The sequence below is a fragment of the Macrotis lagotis genome, chromosome 7 (genome assembly GCF_037893015.1).
Source record: "Macrotis lagotis isolate mMagLag1 chromosome 7, bilby.v1.9.chrom.fasta, whole genome shotgun sequence".
Taxonomy (NCBI): domain Eukaryota; kingdom Metazoa; phylum Chordata; class Mammalia; order Peramelemorphia; family Peramelidae; genus Macrotis; species Macrotis lagotis.
The window spans coordinates 103,308,021-103,325,228 of NC_133664.1; the positions used below are offsets into that span (position 1 = coordinate 103,308,021).

Below are 17,208 nucleotides of genomic sequence, written 5' to 3' on the forward strand. Positions count from 1 at the left end.
ATGGAATAAAACTGATTCAATAAGTAAATACAGTCATGTCATTCAAAACATCAAACTCTGCAAGCAGATGTGCAGTATAAAAAGTAAAGCAGTGACAAGTCCAAGGATCAAATATATTCAGTCTCTTTTATATTCCCTGCATAGTCTTCAGCAAAGTACAAAGCCTCTCTGATCCTGTTTCCTTATCAATGGAAATGAGAGACTGAGACTAGATAGCTCCCAAGGTTACTTTTAGCCCTGTTTGCTACTCCCCCATCCCTGTGTTTGTCACTACATGAGATTTGGATCCATATATACATAAGAGAAATATTTTATAATTAGATGCTAGACTGATGCTTTATCATTGTATTAATTAAAATGTTAATTATATCTTACTCATATAGTATCTAAAATTTTTAGAGTGCTAATATTTTTCACTGAATTCAATTTAATTTATACATAAATTCACTAATAAGTATCCAGTAAATGACTAACTTTTGCCTAGTACTGTGATAATATTAATAATTGATTGATATGCTAAAAGAACAAAATTGATATGCTAAAAGAAGAAAAAAAAAGGAAAAAAGTAAATTCAGGAAAATAACTGAAATAAAAAGTAACTAAACATAGAGAGAAATAGGAAGGGAAATGTGAGATAAAGAGATGGTCTCATCCTTAAAAAATCTGACAAATCAAACATCCATAGCTTCATTTTTCCCTTTCTCTCAATTCCTTAACTCCCACCTATGCTTTTTCACATTATACTTGATGATAAGTTGATACATTCAGCTGAAGGCATTTGTATGAGTGATTTCCTTCTTTCAGACTAAACCATGAAATCAAGACTCCAGTTGTCTTGTGAGTGAAGATTACTCCCCTTTCCATGTAGTCAATAAGCATGGCACTGGGAAGAGTGATCTTTTACCTAACATGCAAAGACCTGTGGAGTATGACCTTTTGAAAAAGTATATTTTGTTAAGTGTATTTCAACATTTGGTTTCTTTTTTAATTCTATGGATTTTATTTTATATATTTAAAATTATATTGAGAAAGAGAGAGGGAGCGAGAGTGAGAGCCAGAGTGAGAAAACTTAAGAAGTAAAAAACAAAATAAAACAAAAAAACTATGTATTAAAGCCCTTCCCAGGACACTAGGAGATTAAATAGTTTCCCTATGGTCCCATAGCTAATATGTTTCCTTTGCAGGAAAAGAATTCAGGTCTTCCAGTCTCTATCCCTTAAACCATGATATCATGTATTATTATCATCATCCTATACCTATTTTTTAAAGATAATAGTCAGTGAATTTTCAAAGATCACATAGCTAATTACATTTAAAGCCAAGTATCCTGATTGAGGCTAGGGTTCTTTTCTCTCTGCCACATAACAAAACAGGTGTATTAACATCTGTACCATAACCCTCATTAGATAGCTCTGAAGAAATTTTTGAAGGAATATAAAACACCATATAAGTTTGTTATTACTACTAGAAGTAGGATAGGAACACATAAAATGACTTCGGGATTATGGCTATATTTTAGGTCTTTCTTATCTTCCTACATTTCTTGTTTGATTCCTTCATTTCCTCTTTCTGCTTTTTTTTCTTTTTCTTGGAAAAATCTCTTTGATTTTTCATTTTCCTTCCTTTTTCTAAAAGTCATCTTTTCATCCTTCCTGTCCACCTGGCCCTCTGCTTTCTGCTCTTCCTACCAAATGCACACTTTACTTGACTTACTTGACTATGTAGACATTCCTTTATCCTTTTCTATGCTCCCATCTCTGCTTTTTTTTTACTCATTCTGTTTCATACATTTTCTGTTCTTTTTATATTTTCTTATTAATATGCATACCATTATCATTTCTGACTGTCTTCTTTGTGCATATTCTGAATTGTCCTGATTCAGTTTAAAAAAAAATTCTTAGAGGCAGGAATTACAAGGGCAATTCATTTAATGAATTTGCTTTGCATTGTGTTAATATGAAAGGTTAGTGGGATATACATGACTATAGGTGTATGTACAGCCTAATATATTTTTATATGTAGATGTTGAATAAATTTATATATATATATATATATATATATATATATATATGGATGTATGTATAGGTATACAAATACAGAATATTAAATGTAGGTAAGTAAGTAGAATCTATCTGTAAGTATGTTTTTAGGTGAAGAGTTTCTATATGAGGACATGTATCTATGACATCCAAGATAGATAGTCTGGCAATTCAGGACCTCCACAGTCTGATCCAAACTGCTTTTTCATGCTTAATCTAGTCTCTTCCTCTCCATGTATTTGGCTGCCTAGCCAACATGGATTTCTGTATTTTCCTCAGTTTTGTTCTACATTCTCCCACCAAAATGCATTTTGAGCATCATCCATTATGTGGATCCATCACTCAATCAATCAATATCATTTATTAAATTTCTAATCTGTGCTAAGCACTGTGATAGGCACTGGGGATATAAAGAAAAAAATAAAATAGTACCTACCCTCAAGGAGCTTACATTCTATCAGGAAGACAATATGCATACATAACCTTCATTTCTACCCAAATGTCCTACCAATGGCCCAGATTCATCATGTCCATCTTCTCTTTCTGATTTCAGTATTTGTGTCTTTGTTCCTACCATTCACTCAACATGCCCTATTTGTAACTTTGGGGTTATATTTGATAATTCACTGCCATCATGTTCCTATATCATCACAGAGTTGCTGTGAGGACCACATAAGAAAGCATGTAAAGTACTTTGCAAACCTTAAATTACCATATAAATATTAGCTATTCATCAGTTAGCAAGTATATTGTTTCCTTTTTCTAAATCTATTTTTTTTTTTTAGATTTTTGCAACACAATGGGGTTAAGTGGCTTGCCCAAGGCCACACAGTTAGGCAATTATTAAGTGTCTGAGGCCAGATTTGAACTCAGGTACTCCTGACTCCAGGGCTGGTGCTCTATCCACTGTGCCACCTAGCCACCCCTCTAAATCTATTTCTAACTCTTCCAACTTCCACTACGCTAAAACAAGTTCTCCCCATTCCCCAACATTGCTTTCATCTTCACTCTTCCTTCAATCCCTCCTAGTTACTATTTATCTCTTCTTTGTAGCAGTGACAAAATATTCTTTTGCATGCATAGATATGGTCATTTCATTCATCTGCTCAAAACACTACTACTATTTGTAAAATGAAAATTTTTCTACTTGGCATTCAGTATCCTAAACTCTCACTTCCCTCCTGCCTTCCATACGCATACAACCTTTTCATTTTATGACCTTATCTGCTGTTTTTCTCTTCCCAATATTTTATATTTTAAATAATATAGGTAACTCATTAATAAAGTTTGATAGGAATGATAGGCTCTCTCTCTCTATATATGTGTATATATATATATATATATATATATGTATTTATATATGTTGGAATTCTTACTAAATTTAACTTGCCTGTTAAAAAGGCTTCATTGAACTGATTTTGATCAATGAAGCCTTCATTTCATTGTGCATGTCATCCCTAGAAAATTTACTAGTGATATTTCTTCCCATGTTTCTCCCCCAAAAAGTTTGAGGATTTTTTCAGAATTTATCATTTAAAATTTTTCTTATAAGGAAAGAGACCTCTCAATGACTTCCAAGTTGAAAGGATGGACAATCAAACTTCCAGATTCTGACATAGAGTAAAGAGAACAATATGAAGTGCTTTGGGTGGCAAGGATGTATTCCATTAGGAATTTGGGTTAGTCTTATAAAAGAGTAGTGGAGACGATGGGATTCCAAGGGGGAAAGAAATAAATATAAAAATCCTACAATGGGACAAAAAGGGTCTTGGAAAAATTTTGAAAATTTACATTTTCACATATTGTCAATGGGAGAAAAATCAATCCTCCCTCCTGCCCCCCCCCCCCCCAAGTGAATGAATACTAGCTAGTAGTGAAAACTTGGGAAGCACTTAAAAATTTTGAGCCTCCATTTTTCTCACCAGTACAAAGGAAATAATAATTGTTTTCTCTTCCTTCTGAAGGTGATGTTATAAGAGAAATAATTTTATACTACCCAAATTGGGTTTTTAAGCTAAAACATGGAAATAATTTCCTTTCTTCTGAAGATATGTATGTATTATTTTTTGGTAATTTACAAGAAAATTTATTTTCTTCTAGAATCAAAGCACTAACATTTCAATATATTGCTCCCATCCTTATAGAACTACCCTCACATGGTCCATAACAACCAATCATGGGTGAATGAGTTCATCCTCTTAGGGCTATCTAATGCCTGGAAGATTTAGATTTGCCTTTTTTGTCCTCTTCCTGGTCATGACTGGTGACTATGCTGGGAAACTTCATTATTAGACTAGATACTCGACTCCACATTCCCATGTACTTCTTTCTCAGTATATTCTCCTTTGTGGATATCTGCTATATGAATAGTATTGTCCCAACAAATGCTCATACATTTCCTGTCTCCAAGGAGGTCCATTCCATTCCATAGCTTTGTCAGTTGTATATCTCTTTAAGATTGACAACAGTCTATGACCACTATGTGACAGTATGCTGTACTCTACACTACAGTCATCATGTATGGAGGGCTGTGCATGGCTCTGACTGCTACCTGTTGGGTTACTGGCTTCCTGAACTCATTTATGGAGACAATCATCACCTTTCAACTTCCCCTGTGTAAGGATATTATCAATCACTTTCCCTGTGAGACACCAGTAGTACTGTGCTTGGCTTGTGTGGACATCAAGATCATTGTGGTCTTCTCAAGTTTATGGTCCTCTTCTATGCTCAGATTGTTAAAGCCATTCTGCATGTCCATTCTACTCAGTAAGGCCTTTGCAACTTTTGCGTCCCATCTCAGTGTGGTTTTCCGTTTTTGTTTTTGTTTTTTTTGCATCCCCAGGCCATCTCCTCAGCTGAACAAGAAAAGATGGTTGCCTTATTCTATACTGCAATGGCTCTGCTGAACTCTATGATCTAAAACCTGAGGAATAATAAAGTAGTGGGTGATATTAGAAGAACCCTGGCAAGAGTCTCTGGAGAAACATGAAAATTCCAAGACTTTCCCATTCTCCTCCCCACCAGTCACAAGAAAGAGAAGATAAGTCAAGGAAGGCTAGAGAACTCTATTTTCTCATCAAAGTGCTCTACATATTTGATACTCTACATTGGTTAAGGTCTCTTATATGTTATTCTTCAGTTCAGAAGGAGGGAGAGGCAAGGTCTTGGGGGGTTGTTGTTGCAGTGCTTGACCATCAATATTGATATGGGCTGGGAAATGGGTTTGAATTTTATGTGCCCTGCAGGTTCTCCCCCACCCCCACCCTCACCTTCGTTTGAAAAGGATAGTAGGGAAAGTTTTCCTCTTCACAGATGTTGTCTGATGTTTATATCAGGGCCTTCTGTAGACCCATGTTTTGGGATATCTCTGATTATAGAATTGAATCATAGCATCAGAGAATCTCAGGGCTGAAAGACCTTGAAAATCCATATATTCCATCCCATACCAGAAATACAACCTTTTCTACAACATTTTATTGTTGAGCTTTTAGTCATATCTGACTCCTCCTGAATTCTTTGGAGGTTTTCTTGACAAAGATACTGGCATTTCCTACTCTGGTTGGTTTTATAATAGAAGAGGAAACTGAGGTGATTTGCCTAGGGTTACATAGCTATCAATCCAATCAGATGTTTAGTCTTTTCTTGGCTCTGTCCATAATATCTCTCATACCCATTCCATTCTCTCTGTTCATAGGGTCATTACCCTAATACATTAGATTCTTATTTCTTGTCAGGACTATTACAATAGCATACTAATTGTTTTTATTCTTCCAGTCTCTCCCTTTTCTAATCCATTCTCCATGTAGTTGATAAAATAATCATTCCAGGTCTTTTTGTATAATTTTCCCATTGAAAAATTTTCAGCAACTCCCCTTTTCCTCTAGGATCAAATACAAACTACTCTAACTGGCATTTGAAGTCCTCCATTTCTTATCATCAATGTACCTTTCCAGGTTTATTTCATATAGGTCCAAAATGAGCATTTATATATAGACACGCATATATAAGATATATGCACACACACACATATATAATATACAACTGTTTGTTATTCCATATCTTGTCTTCATGTATTTGGTCAAATTCTTTAGGACTGAAATAAAAATCCTTATCTCATATCTATATTTTTCTTCAGAACTCAGCTATACAATTAAGTTTCATTTATTTAATACTAATTATTTTAAAATTATCATAGATTTAGAGTTCAAGGTATTTCACAAGTCATCTAGTCCAAACCTCTTGTTTTATAGCAGAGGACATTGTAAACCAGGGAAGTTGATGGAAGTTCTAAGATCACATGAGCAACAGTTTCAGAAATAGGATTTGAATTCAGGTCCTTTGACTCCAATAACAGAATTCTGTTATATGCACCACATTGCCTCCTATGACAATTGAAGCTATTAAAAATGATTTTTAAATGCTAAAAGCTATTAACTCTTCTTCCTCTATTACCCCTCAACATTTGTGTAGAGAATCACAGCTATGAAAAAGGCAGCAATTGCTATGGGGCAGTCATCTTGTTGTACTTACAAAATTTCTTGTCTCTTAGGGGAAAAAACCCCAAAAGAAATAAAGAATTCAATGATTGGATTGATTTTCAAAGTGTAATATTAGTCCATGTGACAAGACCTTTCCCATGAGAACATATCCTCAACTGAAGAGAGAAATAAATTTCATTACAGACTAGATTGCTGCCATACACTGTGCAGCAAAATAAGCAAATAGCCACTAGGAGGCAATAGAGAGTCTAAGTCACAGTCAGCCCAAGGCCAATTCTATTTCCCATGCACCATAAACAATGTGGGGGAACTTGCAGAGAAATACATTTTGGCATAGTATAATGAAATGTTTCTAAGAACCAGAACTACTCAACAATGAACTGGACTGCTTCCTGAGGTGGTGAGTTTTCCATCCAAAGAAATATTCAAGTCTAAGATAGCACAGAGCTTAGCATCCAGGAAAATAGAAGAAAGGTTCTAAAGATCAATAGAATGTTGCAACAAGATGTGCAGTTCTCCTTATAATTGAATTTGGTCATGTGTCTACTTGCTGAATAACTTGAACCTTTTGGTCTCTGACTCTTCCCCTATCCCCCCCACCCCACCCCAATTGCCTTTGGAACCAGAGAATGTGGTGTCCAGGGAAGGGAAGGGAAACATAAGGAGGATTTTAGTGATATAATCATTTAGTAGTCAAGAAGATAGTAAACCCCTTATTCTCTGTATAGTGAGACTACATCTGAACTACAGGGTTCAGGTCTGGTGACCACTTGCATAGGAAAGGCAATGGGGAACTAGAGAATTGTGCTAAAGCACATGTGCAATATAGCTGGTGATATTTGGAGAGCAGTACCAAGGGGAAATTAGATGATGAAATATCATTAGGTAAGTAGATTTCATCATAAGTTCATGTGTTTCACATACATTTATCTACTAAAGAAATTATACTCAGTACTCAAGTGAGGCTAGATAACTATAATCTAGGGAATTAGAGAGAACATTAGACCTGGAATTAGTAGAGACCTAATTTCAAATAAACCTCAGATACTTTTTACCTGACTTAGGCAAGTCACTTAACCTCAGTTTTTTTAATCTGTAAAATGAAGGGAATAATAACACCAAACTCCTGGGTTATTGTGCAGATCTAATCAGTCAACCTCTATTATGGTTTTGCAAACCTTAAAATACCATAGCTGGCTGCTATATAACACTTTAAGGTTTGCAAAGTCTTTTAGAGATCATACTTCAATCACTCCTCAAAACAATGCTAGAAGATGTGTATGACTAACACATCCATTTTGCAGAGGGGGAAACTGAATCAAATAGAAATTAAATGAAAATAGCATTTGAGAAATGAGAAATGGCAAGGGATGGAATGCACCTAATTGGCCAGTAAAATTATTGAGAAGCAATAATGCCACAATGAAAAAAAAAGTTTAGATAAAGCCCCCAAAGTGTGCTACAATGAATAATATCAGATAATTCCTAGGGAAAAACCTAAGGCCCTCCTAGGTTCATAGCTCTAAAATAAGGGTTTTTTTTTTTTTTTGTTCTGTACCTTTGGTAGTCTGGTGAAGACTATGAATCCTTTCTCCAAAAATGATTTTAAATGGCTAAGACAAAATACATAGGATTAAAAAAGAAAACCAATTATGTGAAAAATAGTTTTGAAAATATTTTAAAAAACAAATAGACACCCCCCCACACACATTAAGAATCCCCAATCTAGAAACATTAAGGCTTTATTTTACACTGGGGAAACCTGAATGTCTTTGGCTCCCTGGGTCATAAATTTAGAGTTAGAGGAGATTTTAAAGTTTATCTAGTTTAATACTGGAGTAAGGAGATAATCAGTAATTTTCCCAAGGTAAGATAAGCAATGGCAGAGTCAGAATTTGATTCTAAGTCCTTTGACTCTACTCCTACAACATGGTACTCAGGTTCATTTAATTGGTAAATTGAATGAAGATCTCCCTGACTTTGAGTCTAGTTCTCTATTCACTATGCTTGTATTCTGGCTGATGAACATATAATCAATTTTGCCTTTTGATTATAATTAGCATTGGGTCCTAATCACAATTGTTCATTACTTGTCAGCTCATTCACAACCTCACCACAATCTCATTTGGTCTTGGAGACCAAAATTCATTAAAACAAAGAAAAAACAAGTTTCTGCATGGTGTCTTTTAGTTGTGTACAGACAAGTCAAGACTTTCCAAGACTGGATAATTGGTTGCATTGTGCTCAGGGTCATCATCACCCTCCGAATCTCTCCTTCATGAGGAATAAGACAGGAGTTTAGGTGTTATAATTAACAGCAGAGGGCAGCAGAGGGTTTCATCTGAAACAAACCACAGGGTACTAAAGTGATCGACTTTTGATGAAGGAGAAAGCATGGAGAATGGGAGGGTGAAGCCAGGCAGTAGTTAGGTGGGAATGTAGCCAGACTGAGTCATTCAGAGCATTCCTTTGATAAATCAGACAGAAAGAAAATGATAAGGAAATGTATAGGTTCTGCTATCCACAAAGCATTATCCTAAGCCCTGGGCTACAAAATCAAAAATTTACTATGATTCCCCCCACTCCCCATCTTAAGAAAGCTTGCATTAGAGTTAGGCAATAGCATTATGCACATCTACCATGTCCAGGCACTGTGCTAAGCACTGGGAATGCACAGCAAAAAAAGAAAAGAAAGGAAAGGGAGAGAGAGAGAGAGAGAGAGAGAGAGAGAGAGAGAGAGAGAGAGAGAGAGAGAGAGAGAGAGAAGAGAAAGAAGGACAGAAGAGGAAAAGGAAAAGAAAGTAAAAATAGTCTCTGATCTCTCAAGACTAATCACAGTCCACTGCAGTAAGGGTGGTAAGGAGAACTTATAAACAAGGATCATAGATTTCAAGATGAAAAGATTTCACAGGTCAATTAATACAAACACCTCATTGAAACCAAATTTTTTTCTTAAGTAATTTGCCCAAGGTCACAGAGGTTATGGTGGTGGTTGTTCTTTGAGCTCCAAGAACACCAAAATGATATCACTAGGCCTGGGTCATGGTACAATGTGTCTGACTGTGGCTATTCAGAACAGTACCAGCTCAAGCTGACAAGGCTCTATCTACCAGAGGTCTAGCACAAGTGGTCCATGTGACCATTTGGGAGTAAGATGTCTCTAACTTTATGCATCCCACATTTGTTTTGAGCTTCTGTAATTTTGTTTTATTCATAGAGCTTAGCAAATTCATTGATGTGAGATTTGAACTCTGGTCCAAATCCATGACTCTTTCTACTCTACCACACATATCCACAGAAAAATAAATGCAAAAAAATTTGAATAGGGAGAGACAGCATGAAAATATTGGGAGATCAAATCATAAAGTATATATTATACATACATACATACATACATATATATATATACATATGTAAATACTAGATGTGGCATCATCTTAAATTTAGAGCTGGAAGGAACCTTTGGCTAAACTTCATTATTTTACACATGAGGAAAATGAGGCCTTGAGATAGCTAATGACGTATGCAAGGTCATACAAGTAGTAAAAAGAATTCAAGAGAAACAAAACATTCAAAACAAAACAAAAACATTCAAAAGAACAGTATTGAAACCCAGGTGTTTTGACCATCCAACTAGAGTGCCCTTTCCACACCACTTCTCTGTGCTAACTCCTCCGTCACAGAGAATCCAAGACATCGATTTCTCTCTTTAATCAACATAACAGTGTATTAGCATTTCAGACACTCAGAGAATTCAAATGTGGATCGACTATAACCCAGGTCTTGCCAAAAGTACTTGGAAGAGACTTAGTAAAACATACATTAGCTCTGCATTTTTCTAGGTTTCTAATATCATAGATCTATCCCTGTATTGAGTCAGCTATGTATCTCTATATTATTTTAGCTCCCCACAGAAATAGCTTCCCCAAATTAAGATTTAAAGCTATCCCCTCAGTTTTGAAGGTTGATTTAAGAAACAACTTATATTTGACTAACATTCCTGGATATTTTTTGGCAAAACCACAGTTGAAGAAGTCAGATGTTATCCAATGTCCCTTATAAAAAGACCCACATGATGAATTCTTCTCAGAATTCCATGCCAGGGGGAAATAGTTTATTTTAAGTTGAACTTTTATGCTTAGATTAAAATACAAACAGTACTAGAACCTTAGTGGCCCCATGCCTCTTTCTGGACTAGTGGAAAGAGATCAGGAATGACTAATAATCACTTTGTCCTTAAGATCTTATAATGTAATTTTATTCATCTAAATGTTGGTTATCCTAATTCATGATGCTGTTCAACAACAAAGTTAATACTTATTAGAAGGAATGAAGCACTTCAAGATTAAAATTCTTAATAAAAGCAATAAGCTCTTAAAAAACTTTATATACATACATACATACATACATACACACACACATATGTATAGGTGAGCAACTCTTACTTTCTTCTTGGTGAAGCAAATAGAGAAGTTTTATTTGTGTCCAAAGTCAACAAAAAACATTATTTCATAGGACATTTGGTCACCTTACCTTTCTCAGTTCAAGATGAGAATAAGATAACAAATTACTAAAGATAGTTCATACCATAATACATTTAGAATTAGAAAGAACCCTTCAGATTTTGTAGAAAAGGAAGTCAGGGTTCTATATTGGATATTAGACTTAGCATTACAAAATTCATAAGGATCTGAGGATATATATCTATATATATATATGTGTGTATATATATATAGATAGATAGATAGATATCTCAACCTACATCTTCTCATATGAAATCCAGTAGTCTATCACCCACATGAATCTATCTCTTTTATTATAGCTAAATAGTGGCATAAGAGCTATTTATGTGTCAATAAAAAATTTAAAAAGTAGAAAAAATCTGAGGAAATTGATAAAAATCAGCCAAAGTGAGTCAATGTAAATATTCAGAAATCATAGAATTTTGACAGTTGGAATATATCTCAATGGTCACTAATAAATCTTCCTTACTCCAGGGCCAGCACCTTTATCCATTATACTAACTAGGCATCACCAAGCAGTCCTCCATATCAATACTTATCAATTAATGGAAAATGATTGGTTTTCAATGTGGAACTCATTTAAAAATCAATTAGGCAACTTGGTAGCACAGTAAATAGAGCATGGGTCTATTATTAGGAAGATATGAATCCAAATTTATCCTCAGATATTTGCTAGCTGTGTGACCTTGGATGTCATTTAATCTCTGTCTCAGTATCCTTATCTAAAAAATGGGGATAATAATAATAATAATAATGTCTATCTTCCATTGTTGTGGTGAGAATCAAATGATAGAAGATTTGAAAAGAGTCTGTCACAATATCTGGCACATAGTAAGTGCTAAATAATTGCTCACCAGTCTTATTATTAGCTTTCTCTGAAACATTCCACTTTAGGACCTAGCACGTTAGAAGCATAGATAATTCTATGAAGCTATCACTATGGAGAGAACATTCTTCCTTCATCCAATCTGAGGCAGAAAACAAGGATATATATATACATTTATCCAAGATTTTGCTAGTATTATATACTGGCAAATTCTATATGAAAATCCTATAAGGAAAATTCTATAATGAAATTTCCACATGAATTTTCCATATTTTACATGGAAAATTCAAAGGATTGAGGGAGACCTTGTCAACTGCAAGGTGTAGCTACTGCTGCTGTTTTCAGATGATATTGTACTAAAATCCAGAGCTGTACTGAGTCCCCTCAATGAAATCCATAGTCATTCAGTAGTGGGTTGTCATAATAATAAGTGAATACTTAAACTTAAATACTACTATGTGCCAGTCACTGCATTAATCTCTTTAAAAATATTATCTCAGTGGATATTCACAACTCTAGGAGCTAGGTGCCATTATTATGCCCATTTTACAGATAAGAAAACTGAAATAGAAAAAATTTAAATGATTTGCATGAAGACTCATAGCTGGTGAATGACAGAGATCAAAGGCCTGGTGATCCCCCTAGCTGTTATTATTTTAGTAATCCAGCCTCACTGGGAAAACAAAGGGCATGAAGAATGCAAATTACCTGTACTATGACTAGCAGTTACATGTATGGTATATTATGTTAGTCAAAAAGAATGGTTGCTAGGCATTGATAACTCATAAGATAAAAATATCAACCAGCCATCAGTTCTTCATGAACAGGACCTAATTGCTTTTTGTAGCACTCAGGTAGACAAGATAGATAATGAGTTCAACTCAGTCCCGAATAAGAGACTGAGTCAGTTTTAGACTGATCAGAAAAATGGAAGTTAGGGAAAAGAATACTGGGAAGAGAACCTGGGTTTGATCAAAAGTTATATGGTGTTGAGCAAGTAATTCGACCTTGGAAATGGAGCTTGGGTAGGATACTAATGTAACTTTTAGTTCCAAATGGATGATTCTGTAGTCTTAATCGTGTCAATGACTAAAGAATGAGAGATTATATGTGATTAGGGATTATATGTGATAGACATCAAAATGTAGGGAACAAAGTAAGACTAAGGAGCAAGAGGAAAGACAGACTCCTCCATGTTTACAATTGGGATTCAGTGATGTTCAAGGATTTAAAAAAAACAAAAGAAATCCCTAAATCAGTTTGTTATGTTGCTGCTGGGATTTTGGGGGCCTGAGTATTCCTATCTTGTCTGGTCTGAAAGTGCAATGACCATTCACAGGCCCATTCTCAACATGGAAGTTTTAAACTGCTATATTTTTTCAACCTGGAAAGGTTAATAATTTTTGTCTTTTTTTGTTGTTGTTGTTTTTAGTTTTTGCCAGGCAATGGGGTTAAGTGGCATGCCCAAGGCCACACAGTTAGGTAATTATTAAGTGTCCTAGGCCAGATTTGAGCTCAGGTACTCCTGACTCCAGGGCCTGTGCTCTATCCACTGCGCCACCTAGCTGCCCCTTTTTGTGTTTTTTTAAACCATATTTTAATTTAATTTGTTTTCTTTACAATTCTAAATTTTTTACATCTTTTTTTTTATAGACAATTAGAAGCTGAATTTTAATTCAACTTTTACTGATTCAAGGGTCAGTGCTCTATCAATGTCACCACCTAGCTGCCCCTGGTTGGTCCTTTCTTAATCAGTTTGGAGGTCTTCTCTTCCCAAGGTCTTACTTACCATGTTGATATGTGATAGTGTGAGTATAAAACTGACTTAATCACTATTGAAAGCTCAAGATATCCTCCAGCCTCAACTTCCCCCAAAGCAGAACTTTAGGTATGTGCCATTCATGCCCATGGTCTAGATTAGTTATGAGGAGTCCTCAAAAATTGATTGCGTCAGTAAAGTCCATGGTATGGGACTTTCTCTCTTACATTTATTTAGATAGAAGGACTGATCACTTGGCTTGGAGTCAGGAAGAGATGAATTCAAATCCAGGCTCAAGTATTTTCTAGCTAAGTGATCCTGGACAAGTCACTTAATCTCTTTCTGCTTCAGTGTCCTCATCTGTAAGATGGGGATAAAAACAGTGTTTACTTCTCAAGGTTGTTGAAAGAACCATATGAAATAATATTTATTAAGAAATTAACCAAAGTTTCTGGAATATAGCAGGTATTAATAAATGCTTATTTCCTTCCTTCTCTAGGAATATCAAATATTACAGAGAGTGGCTAAGTACGTTATATAAAGAGCTCAGTTAAGAGATTTTTGCCTTTCTCAGTAGTAGATCCAACCACAATTAAGGAAGCAGTAAGTAAATGAGCACAACTAGCTGCTTCTTCAATCCAAGGAAAAAAGAGAACAAAAAGAAAAAAATCTTGAGATTATTAAAGTTTTAGCCCAACTTTTGCAACCTCCATGTCAGTGTCTGATTGTTTTGCTCCTTTAATTTGTAGAAAGGCCAAGGATATTTAGACATCAGAACCCCCTTATTCCATCTCTAATAAACTATCCTCCCCTTTTCACGTGTTGCACCAGTGAAACATATTTCCCTGATTATGATCTGAAGAAATGCCTTATAACTTCCCAAGTTACAGATAATGGAAATTATTGTTTGTTAAAATGTTCTATCTCATGTGTAAGTAACTAGATCATTTATTTAGGTTAGAAGTTTTTTTTGTCAGGGAAAGAATTAATCTCCTATTTTTTTTAACATTTTAAAGATGCCAGTGATTTTATTTTATCCTTTGACCAGCCAATTCCTCTCCCCAAACACTCTATCTTTTCCCTATCCATTTTGCTAGTTGCTACCCACAAAAATGAACAGAAGTCTGTTTTAAGACTTGAAGGTTCATGTCTCTACACTCCAGGTCAACCTGCCCAGCCCAACCCAGCCCAGCCTAGCCCAACCCAGCTTAAACCTATAATTGTCTCAAATCCTTAAAATGATGCATTTTAAGTTTAAAATACCATATATGAATTGCCTAGTCAAGTAGCTTCCCTATATAATATTGCTACAGAAATAAATGGCCTCTATAATCCTTTTTCAAGTATAATCATATTTTCCTAAAACCCTTCCTGATGGTAGGTAGGTTATTCTAAACAGGACAAAATGAGGGTGTAAGGGCAGAGCATTCAGAGAGTTACGAAGTGACCAAAGTCAATAACTAGGAAGAGATCATGTTCTGGAGGTAAGGAGTTGGAAGGTAAAAAATCTGGAATTAGGGAGAATGAAAAATTTCTTGACACAGTGGAAAAGGCACTGGATTTGAAGTCAGGAGATGTGGGTTTGAATCTTGGCTCTACTATTTGCTCTATTTGAGGGTCATTGTGTCAATCACTTTGCTATCTTGGGTCCTAGTGTCCTCATCTATAAAATGAGGGGGTTGCAGTGAAGGTCTCTTCTCATTTTAAATCTATGACTTTATGAATTTTCATGTTCTACTTAGGAATACAATAGGTGTCCAGCAGCAGTAAGGTACATGGTGGGAGGGCTAGACCCCATCAATTAAGTGCACTTAGGAGGTCTGAGAGTATGATGATGATGATGATGATGATAAGTGAAGGAATACTGTGCTAAGTCACCAGCTTTATTTTCTACTCTGAAGGCAAGGGGGTTCAGTGACTAGATAGGAATCAGGAGGACTTGGAAATGACCCTGAATTCAAGACAATCAGGGTAAAGAGACTTGCTCAAGGTCACACAACTAGTAAGTGTCAAATGTCTGAGACCAAATTTGATCTCAGATCCTTCTGACCCCTGGGCTAGTGCTTTATCTACTGCATCACTAGAATATTAAATTTGTAGTGGACTCAATCAGCATGATTCCACCTTCCAGCATTGCTCAACTGGGGAATAGTGACAGACAGGTTGGGTGTTGAGTTTTACTTGAGATTAGGGAATTTGAAGGTGGAAAAACAGGTTTAGCTGGCAGGATATGACTTTATTAGAAAACTAACAAGAAAATGAATTTGGACTCATGATCAAGAAAATGTCATTGTGGAAGCAATATAGAATAAGTGAGCTTACAATCAGATGCAGAAATTTTCTTTTAAATAAAACTTAAATGATTTAGTGATGAACTTGAGTGTTTTAACAAAAAATTGCCTAGAGACAACAAGCTCAAGTGCAATTAAGGTAGTCAGTAGCAAACATTTAATTTAGAACTCTAAAGAAATTAGGGTGTGTCCCAGAATTGCCTTGGGGGAAAATATGACTAACTGTAAATAAAGTAAGAGCCAGTCTCTTTTCTCACTGCCTTTTAGCTGAAAAAAAAATTGAAAAAGCTGTACAGGTATAACCCGTCCTTCTAGAATTAAAATCATAGCCAAAAATAAATGTTAATTTATTTAAACCATTGTTCTGCTTCTGAATAACATTTCCTTCCTCCAAGTCTTAAAAGATACTTAGGAGTTGGCCTATTTTGACATTAGATTTCACACCCAATTTTACAGATGAAGAAACCAAGGCAGAGAGAAGTTAGTTGACTTGCCAGGAGTTACATAGCTAATAAACGTCCAATGTTTTAAATCCAATTGTCTTCTGATGGTACAACACTGGGATCTCTCCTGAACTTTATTAGTGATAGGTTGGTCTTTAGGTGTGACTTATCATACCCCTCTCTGACCCTCAATGAATGCCAGGTGTTCAATGAGAGAGACAGAGTAGTTTCTTCTTGGCCAGAAAAACATATTCCATATCAATCAGGTGTTCACTGTCTTATTCTCCTCCTGGGCAGATGATGTTGCCCCCACACTGATGAGAGGGAAAGAAAGAACAGAGGGTCATGTCACTGGGGGAAGGTCTATCTGAAGTCTTCTGCTTTCCACTTAAACAAAACCAGGGTTTCCTCTCAGGTAGTTGCCTTGGAGGCTGTGAAGTATCCTCTGTCAATTTGGGAGTAGTTTCTTTACTTAGACTAAAAGATGGAGCTTTTGTCAGGAAAAAAAGAATATTCTACAGATTAATATTAATGATCAAATGATACAACGGTAACAATAATGCTCCCCAATTTGAACTCAGGTCTTCCTGACTCTAAGTCCAACAGTCTATCAACTGTAAAACTTATCTGACTGATCAACAAATTTTGCATTCTGGCCCTGGGAATACAGTACCCTCACCATTCTGGTCTCAGTTTCCAGCATCTTAACTCCAAATAGTTCTTTGTAGAAGTGAACATCAATTCTAATATCTGTCATTACAATCATTCTACTTGGGCACCTTTCCTATTGGTTCTTCCATTTGACCTTGAGGAAATCTGTAAACCTGT

The 17,208-nt window shown here is 35.5% G+C and overlaps 1 pseudogene; it reads left to right on the forward strand.

The window, feature by feature from the left end:
• Positions 1-4,308: 4,308 nt before the first annotated feature.
• On the forward strand, positions 4,309-4,959 carry LOC141494100 (olfactory receptor-like protein OLF3; annotated as a pseudogene).
• Positions 4,960-17,208: the final 12,249 nt, after the last annotated feature.